Source organism: Notamacropus eugenii, chromosome 1 (assembly GCF_028372415.1).
Source record: "Notamacropus eugenii isolate mMacEug1 chromosome 1, mMacEug1.pri_v2, whole genome shotgun sequence".
Taxonomy (NCBI): Eukaryota; Metazoa; Chordata; class Mammalia; order Diprotodontia; family Macropodidae; genus Notamacropus; species Notamacropus eugenii.
In genome coordinates this window covers 537,019,868-537,030,562 of record NC_092872.1, presented here as the reverse complement: position 1 = coordinate 537,030,562, position 10,695 = coordinate 537,019,868, and positions in this window count along the sequence as shown.

Here is a 10,695-nt window from a genome sequence, read left to right as displayed (position 1 = left end):
TAAATCAAAGCAAAGCTGTATACATGTATACAAACATACGTGTATGTGCATGCATGTACATGTGTATATGTGTGTATGTAAATGTGTGTTTATGTGTGCATATAGCATATATACATATACTTATGACATACATTAGATGTTCTTGTACCAGCATAGGTGTAGGGATACTCTTTCCTTAGTTGAACTAATGAAGGACTGATCTTGGATTCTGATCTTTTAAAGTTCTGCATTTTCAATTCTGCTCATTTGTTTCCATAGCTGAAACCTATGTTCTTACTTATCCACTATCAGTAGAGTGTTAATGGAACACATTCAACTTTCCAAATTAGTTTAACTTCTTAATTCCAGTCAGGAAATTATAGGGTTTGTATCACCACTTTTTACAAGTTTAATGCTAATAAGATTTTTAGCTTAATTTTATTTCCAGAGGTGAAATGATTTAGCCACCAATCCCATGTTTTAGCTTTGAACTCTCTGACCCAAAGTACAAAAAAATCTTCAATCAAATCTCTTTACTACTGATAGTGCCCAATTAGGGAAGAAAAAATACAGGCATTATATAGTAAATTATTTCAACTACCTTGATTCACATTAAATCAACAAATATTAATTAAAATTTTTTTCCAACTAGAATATTAAGCTCCTTAAGAGTAAAATCAATGCCTTGCACATAGTAGATGCTTAATAAATATTTATTGAATTAAACTATTCAGCAATAGTTATGATCAGAGGAATTTCAGAGTCCTCAATTCTAGCCGTGGAACATTTCTGGATGTGTTGCCAAGGCAATATTCACAGCATGGACAGAGACTGTGAATATGCTGTCATGGTTCTGAATCTCAACGTATAAAAGACTCTCCATATAGAAGGCAGAAGAAAAACATTTATCAGACACCAGAAAGCCAAATCCTTCCTAGTAACCAAGAAGTTGATATACATTAGCACTAGAGGGGACAAATTCATTCCCAAACCTTCCCCTCACCCTCTGCTGGCCCTCCCCACAAACAAACACTCACAAGACTAGCTGTGCCTACCTGTGCCCCACTCATCCACCCAAAACTGCTCTCACCAACTTCCACCCTTCCTGTCTACCCATTTATCAAGCTCCTCCCATCACATGTGACTTAGGCTTCTCTGTAATTTAAGCAAGTCACATGGGCCTATTAATGAATGGGAAAAAAAATCTTCCCATTTAAACTACCATTACAATGGATGATACTGAGATCAAAGGAACAAAGAAAATACCATTTTGGCTGGAGAAAGGGAAGGACAGAATGGGATAGGGCACAGGATGGGGAAAGACTGAGAATGATATGTATGTTGTAGTAGGGAGCAGTAGCAAAGAAAAAACGTTTTCAATGGGGCATCTTTTCACTCTGAATTCCCAGTTTTCATGGAGGAATCAGAGAGAGATGCTGAAAGGCAGATGCTGAAATGAAGAGAGATATCTAAAAAACAGAAAGACGACCTTGGAGTGCTGAGAACATTGGGCAGAATCTACCATCTGGCAATAGGATTCTCAAAGCAAAGATCTGTGGAGGATCTAATTTGAGTTTAGGACTAGGAACCATGAATATAGATTTGTTCTTTTGGGGCCATGGGATTGATGGTTTATTGCATTGTTGGGATGCACCATGGTTCTTTCATAATGGGATTATTTATACCATTAACCATATCAGAGGCAGAATGATATAGTGAACAAAGCACTGGCTCTGGAGTCCCAGGTCTGGGTCCAAATCCCTCCTCAGATGACTATTACATGCATGGCCTTGGGAAGATCATTTCTCTTGTAGGCCTTAGTTTTCTTATGTCTGAAAAAAAGGAAATTGAGCTAGGAAACTTCAGAAATGTCTTTCAGCTCTAACTATATGATCTTATGAATGCCCCTGAAAAAAAAGCATTGTGTGGGTTCTTATGAGGAAATTTATGGCTGTGGGTTTTTTGAGACTAGGGATTGTTTACCCCATAGTTTGCTTTCTCCTCTTTTAATAAACTTTCTTGTATGAGAAAATTACTTGAGTCTTGTGAAGGGAAAGGGGGCAGGTGTTACTTGCTTTATAGATTGTCTACTTTAAAGGATTAGATTTTTTTCTCTTAGCTTGAAGGTTCTCCCAGATTTCTGGAGGAGACTCATGTATCTTAAACCTTAAAAAAAAAATATGAATCCTCTCCCCACTTCCTTGGAGGCACAGAAACCTTGGTACAAGGTATGGAAAGATACCTGAAAATACATACAGGCAATAGTAGTTGACATACAATTTCTGTAAGAATTTAGAAGTCAGGAGATCACTTTCAGATGAGGTAACCAGGTAAAATGCCAAAGAAAAAGTCAAATGTGAATTGCTGGTTAGGATGTCTATTGAGATAGAGTAGGAGAAAAGCAAACCTTGGTCTATTGGAAAGTACATGGGAGTCAGAAGATTTCAAGTAAGTCTTTACATTGTCCTTTGTTTCCTCCTTGTGTCATCAACTTTTTAAATTTAAAAAAATTGATTGGTATATTTTCAAATATATTCCTCTCTGTCTTCTACCTAGGGTCTTTTGTAAACCACCCTGCCCCCCCACAAAAAACATTTTTTTAAAGAGAAAGGGGGAATCATAAAAACTTACCAACATATCAACTGAGTTAGATAGTATTTCTCACCCATAGTGTCTCACCTCTGAAAAGAGGGGAGGGAAGAACATTTTTTACATCTCTTCTGATACAAGCTTGATCATTATAATTATATAGCATTCAGTTTCATGTTTCATTGTGTATATTTATTACCTGATCCTGCTTACATCAATCTGTATTGGCTCCTGTAAATTTTCCATATTTCTCTGAATACTTCATCAGTATCTTCTCTTATACCTCAGTAATATTCCATGATTTTCATGAACCACAATTTATAGGTATTTTTAAATTGATATCTATCTCTTCCTTTGAACAAGTCACTTTCACTAGAAACTCACTTCCTTCATGTGCAAAAGGGAACAACTCACAGGGTTATTGTGAGCTCCCAAGGAGACAGTAGGACAAGCACTATATAAGCAAGTTATTTATCATTTTAGCATCAGACAAAACACAGATGTGAAAAAGTGAAAGGCCCCCCACAGAGGACAACATGTAATTTTTATAACATATTTTTAAAACATAGTTAAATAATAGTCAAGCATATTCTATAGATTCATAGGTTGACTTTTTTTTGACTGCTGGTCTACTGAGATTTGTTCTTCACTGGAAAATCCATTAATTAAAAGATATGGACTTAAAATGTTAGATTCTTTTCGTATGATCTCTCCAATGTGACAGTGAACTTCACTGACAGAGCTAAATCATCCCAAACAGTCAGTAAAGCACCGAATGCATGTCAAGACTAATTGAAAGAGAGGAAAAAAGAATAGGCCCATGACTTCTTTTCTCTTATTTGCTAATCCTCTAACAATATAAGTTTAATGAACTGCAAGCTCAGTAGGAATCAATAGTAAGACATGCTGACCAAGACAATTAATGTAAACTTGGGTTGCATTAAGAAATAGTCTCTAGAACTAGAGAGGTGTTCAGTCCATCTAGTTAGACCATATCTGGGTATTGTGTTCAATTCTGGGTGCCACATTTTTAGACAGATGTACAACACCCATTTAAGTGCAGTTGGGATGATGAAAGACCTCAAGATCCTGCTATATGAGGATTTGTCATAGAAACAGGGGGTGTTTAGTCTGGAGAAGGGAAGGGAAGATATGAGCTGTGGATAGGGCATGACTATTCTCTTTAAGTTTTTACAGACTGTCAAGGAGAAGATGGATTATAACTTGAAACTAGAAGGGACAACAAGGAGGAGTTAGTGGAAGCTGTAATGAGGCAAATTTAGGTTGGACATAAAGGAAACACATTCCAATAATTAGAACTATTCAAAATGTAAAGGGTTTGTAGTGCCAATGTGATATTCACAGCACTTACATAAGCCATGAATCTCCAGGCTCAAGCCTGAATTACAAAATACAACAGACTCTCCACATGGAAGACAGAACCAAAACATTGATTCAGACACTAGAAAGCCAAATCCATCATAGCAACAAAAATCTATACAGAATAACAATGCAGAGCACAACACCATCCCCAAGCCTTCCCCTTGCTACACTTCCCACAAAGCAATTCCATTCACAAGCAGGCTCCCTTAAAATCACAAACAAGCCCTTTCACTCACACTAACCAGATGTCTGCTTGCCTGCATCCTTCAGTTCTGACTGTTCTGATCAAAATTTCTCTTAACTCTGCTCTAGCTCCACCTCTCTTGTTCCACCCATTCAGCAAGCTCCTCCCACCACAGGCTGCATGTAACTGAGACTTCCATGTGACCCAGGCAGGTCATATGGGTCTATTAATGAATGGGAAAGATCTTCCCATTTAAATTACCATTACAAGGCTATCCCTAGATGAGAAGGGAGGGGAACAAGCATTTATTAAACACCTACTATATTCAAGACTGTGCTTAGTGCTTTGCAAATATTACCACATTTATAGATTCTTCCTTTCAGGAAGTCTTCAGATAGTTTGAATCACCACTTTTTGGCTGTGTTATAGATGAGATTCTTGTTCAGGTGTGGGTTAGACTAGCTGACCTCTGAGGTCCCTTCCAACTCTGATTCTGTAACTATGATTGTATCTTTTGAGAAACCATATCAACCTGATCTTTTTCAGGTAAATTTGCATTCTAAGCTCATACTCACATGGCTTGAGAACCAGTTAGTAACTGTAGGGCTGATGGAATCAGTAGCTTAGTAAATCAGCTGCTGTTTCCTAATAGGTTAGTAACCTCTCTTTTCATTTTAAATGGCCAGATTAACTGAATGTCCTTCAGCAGTAAGGGTTAGAAAAGGCTCTTCTCCTTTTCTTACTTCTCATCCTTTCCCTTCCCCTCCTCCTCCCTCTTGCACATCCCTTCCGCCCCTCTTTCTTCTCCCCTTCCTTCTTTCCTTCCTCTACCCCATCCTCTCATTCCTCCTTCTCCTCTTACTCTCTGAAAACCTTAGGGTAAATAGGGGGAAATAAGAGATTGAAAGAATGTGAACACCCCCTCAACAATTAAGTAACTAATTTGGGCACAATTATGTTTTCTCTGCTCTGTCTCCAGCTGCCTCTTCATCTGTTATTTTCTTTCCTGCAGCTAGTCTCTGAGATCTGCGGGTGGAGGTAAATCTCAGCTTCACTGTATCTTGTGTTCACTTTTAGAAATCTCAACAGCAAAGAGATTGTCGAATTTCATCATCAGGGATGTCAGAGATTTTTGCAACTTTTCGGGTTTTAGCATCATCTCCTCTGTGATAACTTTGGTAACATTGTCTGCCTCTGTTTGAGAAATAACTGATAAATTCCTGACAGGAGGCTTGAATAAACTATGACAATTAAAAACTACAGCTCACAAAAATGAAAGCTGTGTTAAACAAGTGGTGAGTTGTATTGCTTTATTTAATTCCTCATTTTTCAAATTATATTCATTCTTTAAAATTTGAGCATTTTATTTCTTAGTTCTGGAAGGTTCTAGTTATAAACATTTCTATTCCAGTATGATGTAAGAGGTTTCTTGACCTATAGTTCCTCAACACAATTCAACTTGAAAAACAATTATTAAGCACTTACCTTGTGAAAAACATCATGAATACAAATTAGAGCATTAGACTTTGAGTTAGAAAAATCTGGATTTAAATCTCACCACTGAGATTTACTGGCTATGTGACTCTACATTTACTACGTATGCCACTCTAGGCAAATTTCTTCCCCTATCTGAATGTTTCCCATCCCAACCTTTTTTTTCTACCTGAATCCCATAAAAATGAAATGGAGATAACTATAAAAATAATAGGTTGGACTTATGATTTCCTTGGTATGGGGAACTCTCAAGTGTAGATATTTCAATGCAGGTCAGCATCTCTTTGGTGATTCATGCCAAGAGAACTGAAAAATTAAGTGATTTATGAAGTCATGAAGTGAGCATGCATCTGACGTGGAATTTAAACCCAGGTTTTCACCAGGGATGTGTGCAATCTCAATTAATGGGGAAGGTTGCGTCTGGTGGTGTTAGAGGGTTCTTCTAAGCTAAAGAAGGACTAAAGTTAATCAGGTATCCACCCTGAAGTCAGCACAATGTGGTGAGTTCCTAAGATTGAAAGACCATCAAGCTGCCTAAGGAAGGTAGAATCAACTCAGGGGGGAAAAAATGAGGCAGGTCAAAGTTTTCATGCCAGTTAGTATTGAGAGTGGCTGATACCCGGGTCTGCCTGACTTTGAAGCTGGCTGTCTATCCACTATGCCACAGTGCCTCTCTTTATAATATGTAAATATTAGCTAATGATAATAATAGTTCCTAACTTGGAGCATCATAAAGTTTTCAAAGCACTTTACATGCATACTTTTCTTTGATCCTCAGAATAATCCCTATGAAGTAGGTAATGTTATTATTCCAATTTTAGAGATGGTAAAACTGAGATTTAAAGAGATTATATACGACTTCTCTTGGTTGCAAAACTAGTCAGTATCTAGGGTAAGATTTTTAACCCAGGTCTTCCTGCCTCCAAATCCAACAATCTATGCATTCTGCTGGGAGACCATTGTTCTGCTTTTATAAATCCAAAGATTAGAAAGCCATTGGTCTAGAAGAATACATTTTGCCTCTCCTAAGTGATTCTATTTCCAGACTTACTATTTGATTGCTGGAAAGAACTTACCTCTTCATTGTCTATTCTTCTAATCTCCATCTTATCCCATCTCTAATAAGCTAAAGAAAAGGCTTATTTCCCTTGCATGAAGTTTCACTATTTATAAATTATAATCTTAGGTTCTAAAATGTTTATGAACAATTATATATTATATTTACCTAATGAGTGGGATTTGATACTTTTCAGTTTATCTGTGAATATTAGTAGCTTGATGTCAAAGGGACACAACCATTTTTCTCTTCTTTCAACTCATATCAATTGCTTATCAATGGCTACATACCTGTATACAACATTAGGATAGGCAAAATGATGGAATCATCCTTCCTCCATCCAATCCATCTCTTTTTTAAGCATGTATATATATGTACATATATATAATTTATTTTTCAGTTTTCAATATTTACTTCCACAAGAATTTGAATTCCAAATTTTCTCCCCATCTCTCCCCACCCCCTACCCCAGGACAGTGTGCAACCCATCCACCCCTTCCTCCAGTATGTCCTCCCTTCTAACACCCTCTTTCTTCAATACCCCTCCCCTCTATTTTTCTGTAGGGCAAAAAATATTTCTATACCCCATTGCCTGTACATCTTATTTCCAAACTGCATGCAAAAACAACTTTTTACATTAATTTTTAAAGCTTTGAGTTCATTATTTTCTCCCTTCCTCCCTCTCCACCCACCCTCATTGAGAAAGTAAGCAATACAATATAGGCCATACATTTGTAGCCATGCAAAATACTTCCATAGTAGCTAAGTTGTGAAAGACTAACCACATTACCCTCTGTCCTGTCCTGCCCTCCATTTATTCCATTCTGTCCCTTAACCTGTTCCCCCACAATAGTGTTTGCTTGTGATTATCCCTTTCCCCAATTTGCTGTCCTTTCTTTTATATTCCATCTTCTATCCCCTTCTCCCCTGCCTCCCCGCAGGGTAAAATAAATTTCCATACCCAGTTGAGTATGGGTTATTCCCCCCTTAAGCAAAGTCCCATGAGAGTAAGGATCACTTATTCCCTTTCATCTCCCCCTACTTCCCCTCCATTGTTAAAGGTCTTTCTTGCCTCTTTTTATGTGAAATGATTTGCTATATTCTCCCTCTCCCTTTCTTTTACTCCTGGTATATTCTACTCAACCAGTAAATTTTATTTTTTAGTAATTGTCTTTTCATATTCTGCTCACCCTGTGCCCTCTGTCTATGTATAAATAGAGAGAGAAAGAGAGATACATATATATATATATATATATACATACATACATAGACATATATAACATACACACCTATATACACATACACACACACACACACACACACACACACACACACACACAGACATATTCCCTCTAACTACCCTAATACTGAAAAAAGGTCTCACGAGTTACAGATCTTTGCAGGTAGGAATGTAAACAGTTCAACTTTAATGGCTTCACCTTCTTGTTTACCTTTTCATGTTTCTCTTGATTCTTGTATTTGAAAGTCAAACTTTCTGTTCAACTCTGGTCTTTTCAGCAAGAATGCTTAGAAGTCCTCTATTTCATTGAATGACCACTTATCACCCAGAAGTATTATATTCAGTTTTGCTGGATAGGTGATTCTTAGTCTTAATCCTATGTCCTTTGACCTCTGGAATATCATATTCTAAGTCATTCGATCCCTTAGTGTAGAAGCTGCTAAATCCTATGTTACCTTGATTGAATTTCTACAATACTTGTATTGTTTTTTTCTGGCTGCTTGTAATATTTTCTCCTTGACCTGGGAACTTTAGAACTTGGCTACAATGTTCCTAGAAGTCTACTTCTTGGGGTCTCTTTCAGGAGTTGATTGTTGAATTCTTTCCATTGTTTATTTTACCTTCTGTTTCTAGAATATCAGGGCAGCTTTGCTTGATAATTTCTTGAAAGAAAATGTCTAAGCTATTTTTTTGATCATGGTTTTCAGGTAGACCAAAAATTTTAAATTATCTCTCCTGAATCTATTTCCAGGTCAGTGGTTTTTCCAATGAGATATTTCACATTGTCTTCCATTTTTTTCATTTTTTGGTTTTGTTGTATAATTTCTTGATCTCTCATAAAGTCATTAGCTTCCATCTGCTCCATTCTAATTTTTAGAGAACTATTTTCTTCAATGAGCTTTTGGACCTCCTTTTCCATTTGTTTAACTCTTGTTTTTAAGATTTTTTTTCCTCCTCATTGGCTTTTTGGACTTCTTTTGCCATTTGGGTTAGTCTATTTTTAAAGACTGTATTTTCTTTAGCATTTTGAAGGATCTCCTGTAGAAAGCTACTGACTCATTTTTAATGATTTTCATGCATCACTCTCAGGTCTCTTCTCAATTTTTCCTTCACTTCTCTTACTTGATTTTCAAAATCCTTTTTGAGCTCTTCCATGGCCTGAGACCATTTCATATTTTTTTGGAGACTTTGGATGTAGGAGCCTTGGCATTGCTCTCCTCCTCCAGTTGTATGCTTTGATCTTCCTCATCAAAAAGGATGGAAGAAAATATCTTTTCACCAACAAAGTAATCTTCTGTAGTCTTGTTTTTCCTCTTTTGGGGCATTTTCCCAGCCAATTATTTGACTTTTTAGCCTTTTGTCAAGTGGAGGGCATACTGTCCCAGACTTCAGAGGTTTTGTGCAACTGTTCTCTGAGGTATCTCTAGGGACCTTTAAGTTATCAGTTCCTTCAAAGTGGCATAGTCAAGAGAGAGATATTTACTCCTCTCCTGGTCTGTGCTATGATCTGTGAGCATCCACAAGCACTCTTTTCTGCCCTGGAATTGTGAGTAAGATTACCTCTCCACAGGCACCAACAACTCCACCACATCAGTGTTCCTCCTCACCCCAGGGCCACCCACCACTCAAAACTCAGACACAGATCAGGCACTTGATTCTGCCACCATCTCTAGGCTGAGAGTTCCAGAAGCAGCTGCAGAGACAGTGGCTGCAGCCACCCTGGGGCTGGGGCTGGTGCCAGACCAAGCTCGTCTCTCACTGATCTTTGAAGCTGTCTTTGGTGTTTGTGGGTTGAAGAATCTGGAAATTGCAGCAACTGCTCGTGATTCAGTGCCCTGACACCTGCTCCCATCCTGTCTATGCCTATATGGCCCAAGCTGGTCTGCACTCCACTCTGAGCCTGGTGCAATAGACCTTTCCTGTCGGGCTTCCAGATTGTCTTGGGCTGCAAATCTGTTTCACTCTGTCTTTTTGTGGCTTCTGCTACTCTAGAATTTGACTAGAGTCATTTTTACAGATATTTTAAGGGCTTTGGAGGGAAAGGTTGAGCAAGTCCATGCTTTTACTCAGTCATCCTGGTTCTGTCCTCCCCCAATCTATTTCTTAGCAAAGAATTCATTTCAATTTGATATTGTGACTAATGAATTTATGATTAAAGAGGACATAAACTCTATGAGCAATTTTCCTTTAGAACAATATTGAAACAACAATTGAGGAAAAATAGGGATATCAGTAAATTTGAGGTAGGGTTGGGTGGGTGGAGAGAGTTAGTCAAGTACCAAGAGAGCAAGAGAAATCCTCCTCCCATTGGCTTTTCTTCTATACATGTGTGAATGTAGTACATAGCACCAAATATTTCATTTAATGCATGTTCAAATTAAGTGAGAAATTAATTTTCAGGGCCCTGGTGGTGATCATCATTTTCCATCAGGACTCAAAGAATTTTCATCAAAGAAAATCCACAAGCCTACAGATTTGTCTTCCTTATTTGAAATCACAGAGTATTATTTTAAAAAAAATAGAGCTCCTTGAATTAAATCTTCCTCAATATTTGAGGGTATTATAAAGGAAAAAAAATATTTATTCACTCTTCCCTCAACCCTCTGCAAATTTATCTTTGGCCATGTAATTCTCTAGTATTCTCCCCCTTGAAGGCTGAATCAATCACTTGTCCAAAGTCATTGAACCACTCTAAAGGTTTGATCAGAGAAATTGACAGTGTGGGGTAGTTATAAGAGCACTGACTTGGGAATCAAATGACCTAACTTT